The sequence below is a fragment of the Engraulis encrasicolus genome, chromosome 14 (genome assembly GCF_034702125.1).
Source record: "Engraulis encrasicolus isolate BLACKSEA-1 chromosome 14, IST_EnEncr_1.0, whole genome shotgun sequence".
Taxonomy (NCBI): Eukaryota; Metazoa; Chordata; class Actinopteri; order Clupeiformes; family Engraulidae; genus Engraulis; species Engraulis encrasicolus.
In genome coordinates, this window is record NC_085870.1 from 10,776,200 (window position 1) to 10,786,199 (window position 10,000).

General features: G+C 41.1%; 1 protein-coding gene across 3 annotated transcripts in view; it reads right to left on the bottom strand.

Moving 5' to 3' along the window:
* fhit (fragile histidine triad diadenosine triphosphatase) overlaps positions 1 to 10,000 on the bottom strand; it is a 237,054-nt gene that overhangs the window by 215,565 nt on the left and 11,489 nt on the right. For all 3 annotated transcript variants that reach the window (XM_063216343.1, XM_063216341.1, XM_063216342.1), the window contains one exon: positions 4,238 to 4,302. The gene's annotated coding sequence lies outside the window, so the exon portion shown is untranslated. The remainder of the gene's footprint in view (positions 1 to 4,237; positions 4,303 to 10,000) is intronic.

The window sequence follows — 10,000 nt, forward strand, 5'->3', positions numbered from 1 at the left end:
GTTTTTACATAATGACTTAAAGCACTTTTCAGTTACACAGGCAGGCTGAAATATACAGGCTTATAATGAGAATGGAAAGATAAAAGCATCACGGTATCTCTCACAATCCATTTTAAATAATGACACCGTACAAGCAGAAATTACCTGCCATAAAACTGTCAAGTTTTCTCAAACTAAACCTGGTGTGTTAGGCCGGTAACTGCCTAGGATTGTGATGGAAACTTTTCCATTAGGGGAAAAAATAGGTGAGAAATGGAGACACATAAAGGGAATCACTCAAGGGAAAAAAAGGTAAGAGGCATTATTTAAACAGGGGCCATTAGTGTCTATACATGTCTGTTTTTTCACAAGCTCGGGCATTCGCATGTACGCTTCTTTTCTCCTTTCCCATTATACATCTTAGAAAGACTACATTTACAGTACAGTACAATTTGTTTTTGTTCTGGAAAGATGAAAAAAAAAATCCAAAAGCTTCCCCCAAAGGCTAAACTTGATGGATGCCTCAAAATGATCATCTTCTCTCCCTGCTATCAATAAAGGCCTTATATAGTAGGTGTGAAGGTCAGCCCTTGATACTTTGACATCTGAACCATATGCATGTCAAACCTGCCATACTGCTAGGTGGGTGGGGGGTGGGGGTTCAGGTGAGAGTAGCCTCAGGCAACGGTTGCCAATTATCGTTATCTACGACCGTTTACATCTTTCATATCCTATAAACAAGCAACTGTGATATACAGCAACCAGTAACTTTTCAACTGATTTTCTATGGAGACATACAGAGCATCATGCCTGTGTTTGCCTTGTACATATCCGCGTATGTGCATATGCTGAAAGATTACACTGCATTTCACATGAGATACAGTACACTACAAAAGATTGCCCAATGCAATACAATACCAATTATTAGCCATACAGTCCTTGAACACTGAATTTGAGGTGCTACAGCACATAAGTGATGTACAAAAAGTCATCAAAAACGATGAATCTCCTAATACTCTTCATGGATGCATGGTACAGTATGTGACGAGTTCAACCCACTACGAAGGCGACCCTTTCTTTGGCTATGTTTCAATACCATCATTAAATATATGGTGTGTGTGTGTGTGTGTTCAGACTTCAGACTTCAGGCCCACTCCCTGCCTGTCCATGGCTCAGGCATAATGATCCAAACAGCATGTGCATACGGCATCACAGATTTAGAGACTGTAGAGAGATGTTCAAATGCCTGCTTCATTATGGCTGAATGTTCAGCCTTAAAGGGGCATTTTCATATGTGTGAAATCATGATTATTTGATTTTTTTCAATTGTCTGGAAGAATATTCTGTTCTCCCTTCAGGTTTGTGTTTTGGTATTTCATTGTGAACCTAGATATTACGCTATCTTTCTTTCAACCAAACATAAGAATTACCCACCAGCTCCCGCCATCTCTCACTGTCATACATTGTGTCTTCACCACCATTACCAGACATGTCAAGTGTCTGAGTTGAGATTTGAGAGTTTCAGGCTCGTCATGCTCCGCCACCAAATTTAAGGCAAGACAAAGGCTAGTCTTTTTCTGTGGTCTTGCTGTTCCAAGCTATGCCCTAGCCAGAATGCCAGCCTTGTAATAAAAGGCATGTAGAGAGCTGGCTGGGCAAGGTAGCATGCTTTGTTGTAGAAATGAATAGCCTGCTGATGAACCATGTGAATGGCAGCATACCAGGCACAAACAATGAGACAAATGAGAGTGGAAAAAAGTCTCCAATTGCTCCAAGCACAGCTTTCACAGTACGGTTACGATTAAGTTTAACTTCAACTTACAATTAAAATCTTCTGGCAAATCGACTACATCTAGAAAAAATAAATATTATATGTAAGGATCATTATCATGATCACAATCACTAAATTCATACATCGTGAGTGATTAAAGACTGATACGCAAACACAGAATATGACTATGGCTTGGCTATCTACATACTTTTGATAATGAAAAGAAAACTGAAGAGGGTCGACAGTGTGCCACGTAGCATTGCGTACTGCTAGCACTCCCAAGTCCATGACATTTTTCTGAATCAGGAGCTAATGATTAGCCATTGTAATCGCCATTGGCACTAGAAATGTCGGTTCTTGAAATTCATATATACTTGTTTAACTCTTCATAACTGCATAACTCTGTTTCAGAGCTGAACAATGGCAATCCTCAACACTTTTTCCAAAGACCTATTTTTCTGTTTTACATCACTCTGACATGCTGACCTCAGATGCAGACTGTGCAGTGCTATAAAACACATCAGTGCTTATTCCAATGCACAGAATGCATTCTCTCCATCAGAGCGGTTCTTCTAAAGAATCCACTTCTCCAGGGTCTGAACCATTAGTGCAAGGCAGGCATGCCACACCACACTTCTTTCTAAACTCAGCCTTACAAGAACAGACATCTGCAAATAACCTTCAATGTCACCCACATACAGTACTGTACACCTCCATGAAAACAAACAAAAGGAACATATGGCATTAGTTTCTTCATTGCTGCGAAATTACATCACTTAACTTTTCTCCGGATCACCTTTTCAAATTTTTTTTGGAGCATTTTTAAACGCCAAACCTGATCCTTGTGTTTGCCTTTTTACAGATAGGCCTTTTTTTGTTGCAAAAACAGAGTACTAGTATTATATATACAGACAGCAAAATGTTGTATGCACGTACAAATACTGTATGTACACAATGGCCTTCAGACAACATGTACAGATATCAAAAGGCACCCTACACAGTACAATTGTATTTAGTGATGAGTTGTGTTTGAATTGTATTTCGTGATGATTACCGACACTAAGGTCTTGGAATGGAAATGGAATACAATAATATAAGGACGTGAGTGGGGACGCAATCAATATTAATCTATTTGTGGCCCAACAGATTGTCTAACCAGCACAGGCGTCTGCGTATATGCCTACACAGTCACGCATGAGGAACATGCTGGAGTGTTACGATTCCCTAACTAAAGCGCAACTGCATCCAAGTCAAACACCTGGTGATTGGAGTGTAAGCACCACGCTGATGCACAGGGGCCAGATTCACTGGCAGCACTTTAAACAAGCGCTCCCACAGGACCCCAGGCAAGGTTTCTACCCAGCTGTGCAGCAGTTAGCTGTTTCCACCAACAGCTGTGTGTGTGCATGTCTGCGTGTGCGCGTGTGTGTGTGTGTGTGTGTGTGTGTGTGTGTGTGTGTGTGTGTGTGTGTGTGTGTGTGTGTGCGCATGTGTGTGTGTGTGTGTGTGTGTGTGTGTGTGTGTGTGTGTGTGTGCGCATGTGCGTGTGTGTGTGTGTGTGTGTGTGTGTGTGTGTGTGTGTGTGTGTGTGTGTGTGTGTGTGTGTGTGTGTGTGTGTGTGTGTCTTCTTTGACGACTCGCAATGCGATATAGGCTACTATTAGGATCTGATGATGCATGCTATTAGAGCTCCTTCCCATGTCACCTCTATTCTCCACAGGCCTCTGCATTAGACACATCATTTGTTGTCTGCTTTCACTAAATCGGAAATGTGTTTGTTTACCGAGATACTGCAGTAACACCGAGTCTAATCAAAATGTTATTACGGGTAGTTTGGAGTAAATAAACAAAAGTGATGTGCATGGAAGGAAGTTTTGTTAGGGGCCGTTCTGTCAATCTTCTACAGAACAGAACGCCGGACTCAGTGTAGCTCATGTTATGTTATATTCTGCTATGCAAATAAATAGTTTTGTTACAATGACCATGACATATTGTTTATTCATAAAATGTTTTAAAGAAATCTAAATGGTAACGGTAATTTACCAACCCACTATTCGCTTAATTAAAGAGTAGGCAAGAGAAGAAAAAAGTTCCATATTATAAACTGATGTGAATCCTACACAAGAAAGAAGTGAGAAAGTAAGCTTGTTTAGTTTATTTGTGATCCATTGGACCTTTCAATGGGTAAATTGAATGATTGAGTGACATTATCCCCATGAACATGGGATAATATCAAGACTCGGCCATCCTTTCTTCTTTTACCTTTCATCAAACATATTATATCTATTGTGTGTGTGTGTGTGTGTGTGTGTGTGTGTGTGTGTGTGTGTGTGTGTGTGTGTGTGTGTGTGTGTGTGTGTGTGTGTGTGTGTGTGTGTGTGTGTGTGTGTGTGTGTGTGCGTGCGCGTGCAGTAAATGGTGATTAAAAAAACAAATGACTGCATGAGGGTCAATTGTAAAAAAAAATGTTACAACAAATAAACTTACCGTCACTTTCCCCACCTTCCGTACGCCACCCGCCGAGGTAATTACAGAGGAGTGGGTCCCAGGCACTGCAAACACAACATAATGTGACAAGAAAATTCATCACTGTTAAGACATGGCTGACACTGCACTCCAATTACATTCCTACTGGTGGGGCAGTGGCATTTCAAAATAGACCGATCAAGCAAGCAAACCACCAACACCTTGCTTGCCAGAGAATAATGATCTGAATATTTATTCAAATTCTACATTGAGAAAAGATGACACCTTGTGATGCTTTCTGACCAATTGAAATACTGTACGAGTCAGGGGTTCAATTGGGATTTTCTATTTGGGGGGAAAGCAGTGGTGTAGTTTTTTTATGGTGGGTATACTGTATATATTTGTGCTATTCAAAACAATGGATCAATCAATTTGAAGTGGGTATACTGAAATCCCTGAAATTTAGAAGTGGGTATACTCCGTATACCTGCTTTCTACGTAGACTACACCACTGGGGGAGAGTGGCAGGGTGTGGTCTAGGGTTGGGGTGAACAAGCTTTTTTGAATGCTGAAAAGTGTGGGAAAAAAGGTTTGCTGCTGTTCAAAATGTAGAGGTGTCGAAAGTAAAGGGAAACATTTTAAAAGTAAAAAAAGAAACAGGGTTTCTTTGAAACAGAGGTGACTTATCTAAGTAACCCTTACACCTGTGTACTTGTCTCACGATCAGCTGAATCTGTGCTGGTTGGATTAAATTTGTGGTGGGTTCGTTTCCACTAACATGACAGTCTATCTACCTCATTAGGGACAATGAGATAACTGGTGTAACCGTTATATCATGTGCTAGTGTTGTACCTACACCTACAAAGTTAATTTGACTTTTGACACCTCTGTCAAAATGCAGCATGACTTTACATACAGACCTGGCCTAATGTAACACCTGATACTGTAATTGCCATGAGTGTAACACTGGATGAGTTGCCATTATATCAAACTATTCATTTGTTAATATGACCATAACATCTATCACTGCCACATCCCTCCATGGGTGTGGGGGAAAAAAAAACAGGTCAATGGGAGATGAGAATCAGTGTCAATGAGGGGCCATGCTTGGTGACTGGTCGACACAGATAGGGTTACCCTCTTCTTAGGTCAGGTTAAGTTTCTTTATTACTTCTTTGTTATCCTTATCTTCTGAGCACAGAAGCTGACAGGGAGAGGGGACAAGCAGGTCTGTTGTCAAAGGCCCAAGGAGTAGGGGGGTCCGGGATTGGGTCCCCCATTATATTGCATGTATTGAGTGGGAGGGCCTTTCGGATGACTTTGTCCCCTGCCAAAAGTTGTCACTGGCCCTGTAGTAGGAGGGTTAAGTGAGTTTTGACTTCAAGTCATGATGCAAAGGTCCCCTTTTTTCAAAATGGCCACCAATGCATCGAAAATTCTCTATAGAGTCTATAACTTTGCTTCTGTTACCTCTATGATGACAAACTTGGTGTCAAAGTATACATTTTTGGGGTCAAGGAATCCAATAAAATATTTTACTGCTTCTGAGGCATCGGGTATAGACACCCACCCGGTGACCGACAAACATGTCACATGAGTATTACTCAGGACTGATGCAAACATCTCGCACTGTGGTATAATACGGATGAAGGAGTGTGACAAAGAAGGAACAGATGGGCATCTCCTTTTGAAATGCGACTGTGGTCTGGTAGAAAGCTTTGAGGATCCGATTAGGGGGAGCAAAAGAGTTTGGGGACGCCTCATAATGTAAATTATGCAAGCATATGGATTGCAATGAAGTCGTCAGTGTACGCAATTAAATATCTATTATGGCGATTAAAATTACATCTCAGTGACAGGGTAAATGCACTGACAATGGGAAGTTATGCAATACCTTTTATGGGACATTTGTGTGAGTATTTTGTACTGACAACAATCCATTTCTTTCCCTTAAAAACCACCTTGAGAAAATGACTTTCACTCCTTACCCCATTCACAAAGACAAAACATCTTGCTGCTACAGTAGTGCAATGTAATGAGCTTTTGATGCAAACCGACTTTGTACTGGCAACACCAAGCATATCAAGTGAAAAGTTTCGACCAACTACGCTGCTATTTTTAGAAACAATCTGTCATCGCATTTGAATGATAAAACACCTCGGTTTAAAATTTAATTGTTTCAACAGCGGGAGGAATGAAATATTTATGGCCAACCAACGCAACGCTCATTATGTAAAGACAACACGCTCAAGGATAATATGTCACTGTAAATAAAACAAGCATCGTTAGATGTTCGGATGGCTAAACATATGGTTATTTTTTTATATTTCGAGGTCAGAAGCACATCAACACACTAGCATTACAATACTACTTTCGTGGAAAAGCACTCAATTGAAGAGCGCCACATAAAAACAAACATTGGTTCCCAAGGACACGCAATAAAAAAGAATATTTGATGCACATCAGACCCCAAGCGGCGTGTAATGACCTTAGCCATAGCAATGAATTATGAGCACGCGCTGTTTATAACACGAATCGGGATGAGATTTGATGGAATTCAAGTCCCTGCTTTGCTCAGGCCCTTCCACTGCCCAACAACCAAGCAAACACACACACACACCCACAGTACCCCCCACTCTATGGCAGAGAGGACACATTCAAGTCGAGACAAAAATCCATTTATCAAGACAATGTTTCAGCCACCCGACGGACCGCAGGGAGATGTGGGATGGCAATAAAGCCAGCTGCTCTGGCAAGGGGATCTCTCTCCGCTACAAAACACAAGAGAAGAGAAGAGAAGAGAAGAGAAGAGAAGAGAAGAGAAGAGAAGAGAAGAGAAGAGAAGAGAAGAGAAGAGAAGAGAAGAGAAGAGAAGAGAAGAGAAGAGAAGAGAAGAGAAGAGGAGAGAGAGGAGAGGAGAGGAGAGGAAAGGAGAGGAGAGGAGAGGAGGAGAGGAGAGGAGAGGAGAGGAGAGGAGAGGAGAGGAGAGAAGAGAAGAGAAGAGAAGAGAAGAGAAGAGAAGAGAAGAGAAGAGAAGAGAAGAGAGCAGGCCCCGAGTCCCCCTGGAAGAGCGAGCGAACGAGGCCTGATTTCCACGCTATGCCAAAGTGCCTCCCTCCCGAAGGTGACAACTGAGCCGGGCGAGCAAAAGTGACTGTAATTAAAAGGGTTCATTAAAGTGACGGAAAGAGGACACATGGGGGGGGGGGGGGGGGGGTTGTTTTTGGTCTGGAGAGAAGGAGAAAGCGTGGATCACAACAACAAATCATCTGCAGAGGACGCAAGTCAAAGTAGAAGCGATATTAAAAAAAATGTTCTATCAGGTTTAGTATTTGGACCGTCAGGGAATCAGTCTATGGAATTTCTAGGGAAATGACGGAAATCATAACAGAATCTGACCCTGTGGTTTCCGAGACTCATCAAGGGTGATCAGAAATAAAACATTGCCACCTACTTTGTTTTTATCCTGTCCTATATTTTTGTTTTATTATTTGAGTAGCAATATTACCACTGTCACTGAGTATCAAAGTTACTGCTAAACCAACCAGCCCTATACTGTACATGTTAGTGTGCTGATGTCCCTCCCCACTGGTCACTTTAACCATATACGAATCACTAGTAGGTTTTGTGTACATGTTTTGCATAGTATACCGCTATGTATCTCTCTGTACTATGCTCTTTTGCTGTCATGTACTATGTCCCAATAGTTGATGATCCCGCATTTGTAATGTAGAAATCTTCCCTCGAGAGATCAATAAAGTTTAATCTTATCCCGTGTTGTCTTATCTTATTACGAGAGAACAGAGGCTCAAGCACTGTCCAGACCTTACGCCAGAGCCCCGAAGAGCAAAGCTCCTTTTAAAACAACAAATGCCCCTTTGTGAAGCTTTATCAGTCCACATTTACTCGTGGCAAGGTCACATTGTCCAGATTAGTATTGCAACACGGCTGACCCGGAGAGCAAATCTCTAAATTGTGTTTAATTATGTTAAATTAGCTTTTCCCCGTTCTCTATATATGAACACAGCGCAGATGCTGAACTTTTAATGACCAACAAAGTGATATTCTGTCAAAAAATTTGCATTTCATTACACATACACGACATCCACAGCAGGGTTGGGTGTACTTCACTTCAAATCCCAAGCTACTGTGTGCTACAAAATAAGGTCAGGAAATCCTTTTGTCCACTGCCAACAGCACAACAGACAGCGAATAGCTAAAGTCCAGCACAGCCTTTTGTTTAAGCTTACTGAAGCAGCAATTTTGGCCTCATACATCAATTACTCAAATATACCACTGCATAATCATCATATTGTTTCAGAATAAAACTAAGCAGTCCGTTTCTGTGAATACAACAGACACATAAACCGACCCCATAACCGTCTGTATATTAGCCTATAACTGGCATGCCCTATGACAAAAAAATAAAAACAAAACAATAAACATCCCCATTACATGTAGTAATTGGAAATGCTTCAAGTTATTAAAGTGTGTTGAATGGAGAAGGATATAAGAAAGCCTTCTGACTCAGATTTAATAAACTAATTACAGCCCAATGATAAACACTATGGTTTGGCCAATATGTATCTGAACTGCTAAAAAGATAATACAACATTTATGGTTTGCTAAAAAAGAAAAAAACAGCGGAGGTGGGAGTTGGGTGGGTAGATAAAGGGGTTCTTAACTCTGAATATTAATGCGCCAATTTGGTCAACTAACATTGAGGAGTAATACTGAATATATTAACTTAGTCTTTGGCCAAAGCCATTAGCTAAATCCCAAAGTAACTACGGTTTCCAAATTAACATTTAAATGTCTGTTCATGAAAACCGAGCAAGAATACAAATGTCTTCCTTTGATATCCTAAATAGGGTTGCAACATGATTTTGTAAACAAGTAGAGCTTGTCATACATGCCATATGAACCCTCATAATGCCGTGCTGCCCCATAATAATGTTGTTCTGTATATTTCCTATGCACTTTGTATTTGTTAGTGATGTTGGCTATGATTATGTCCTCTTTTGAAAGTCGCTTTGGTTATAAAGCGTCTGCCAAATGCAATGTAATGTAATGTAATGTAATGTAACAGCACCAAGAAAGTGTACAATTTGCTTCTATCAAGTTGGAGCAATACAGCAAAATGGGCTAGCTAATTCACAGTAAAAAAAATTCACAGTAAAAAAAAAAAAATGCAGTGTTAATTCAACACATAGAGAGTGGATTTCACATCTTCTAGAGTGTATGTGGTCCCAGAGTACTCTCTAGGTGTCGAATTTGCACCACATTTTCACTGTATATGTAGATACTAGTTGTAGCGGCCATATGCCTTGTCTTTATGTGTTGTTGTCATGGCTTTTAATTTGGCGATCACCGCGGGGTGTCACGTGAGTGTAGGGTATCAATTAGTGTAGTATTTAGGCACCTGTGCACCTGCTCACTGGTAGGGAGAGGGGTAGGCATGGGAGAGCACAATTTTTGTTGACCGCACGCTCAGAAACATTTGCTCTTTTAACGCACTTTGGCACTTTAACTCGCACCAGTAGCACACTGCATGGTGGCGGTTTTAGTATACGTTTTTAACCTTTGTACTGAACTGGATAAAACTTGAATAAAGGACAACGAACGAAGAGAAGTGCGCGTCAGCTTTTAAACCTCCCAACCAACCTCTCGGCGGCACCATTGGATTTTAGCCGCCACACTAGTAGTACTATCCATCCCTCCAGCTACCATAATCACAACAGCAGCCAACCACTGGTTTCTTTTTAGTCTGTGTGTCCCCCCTCC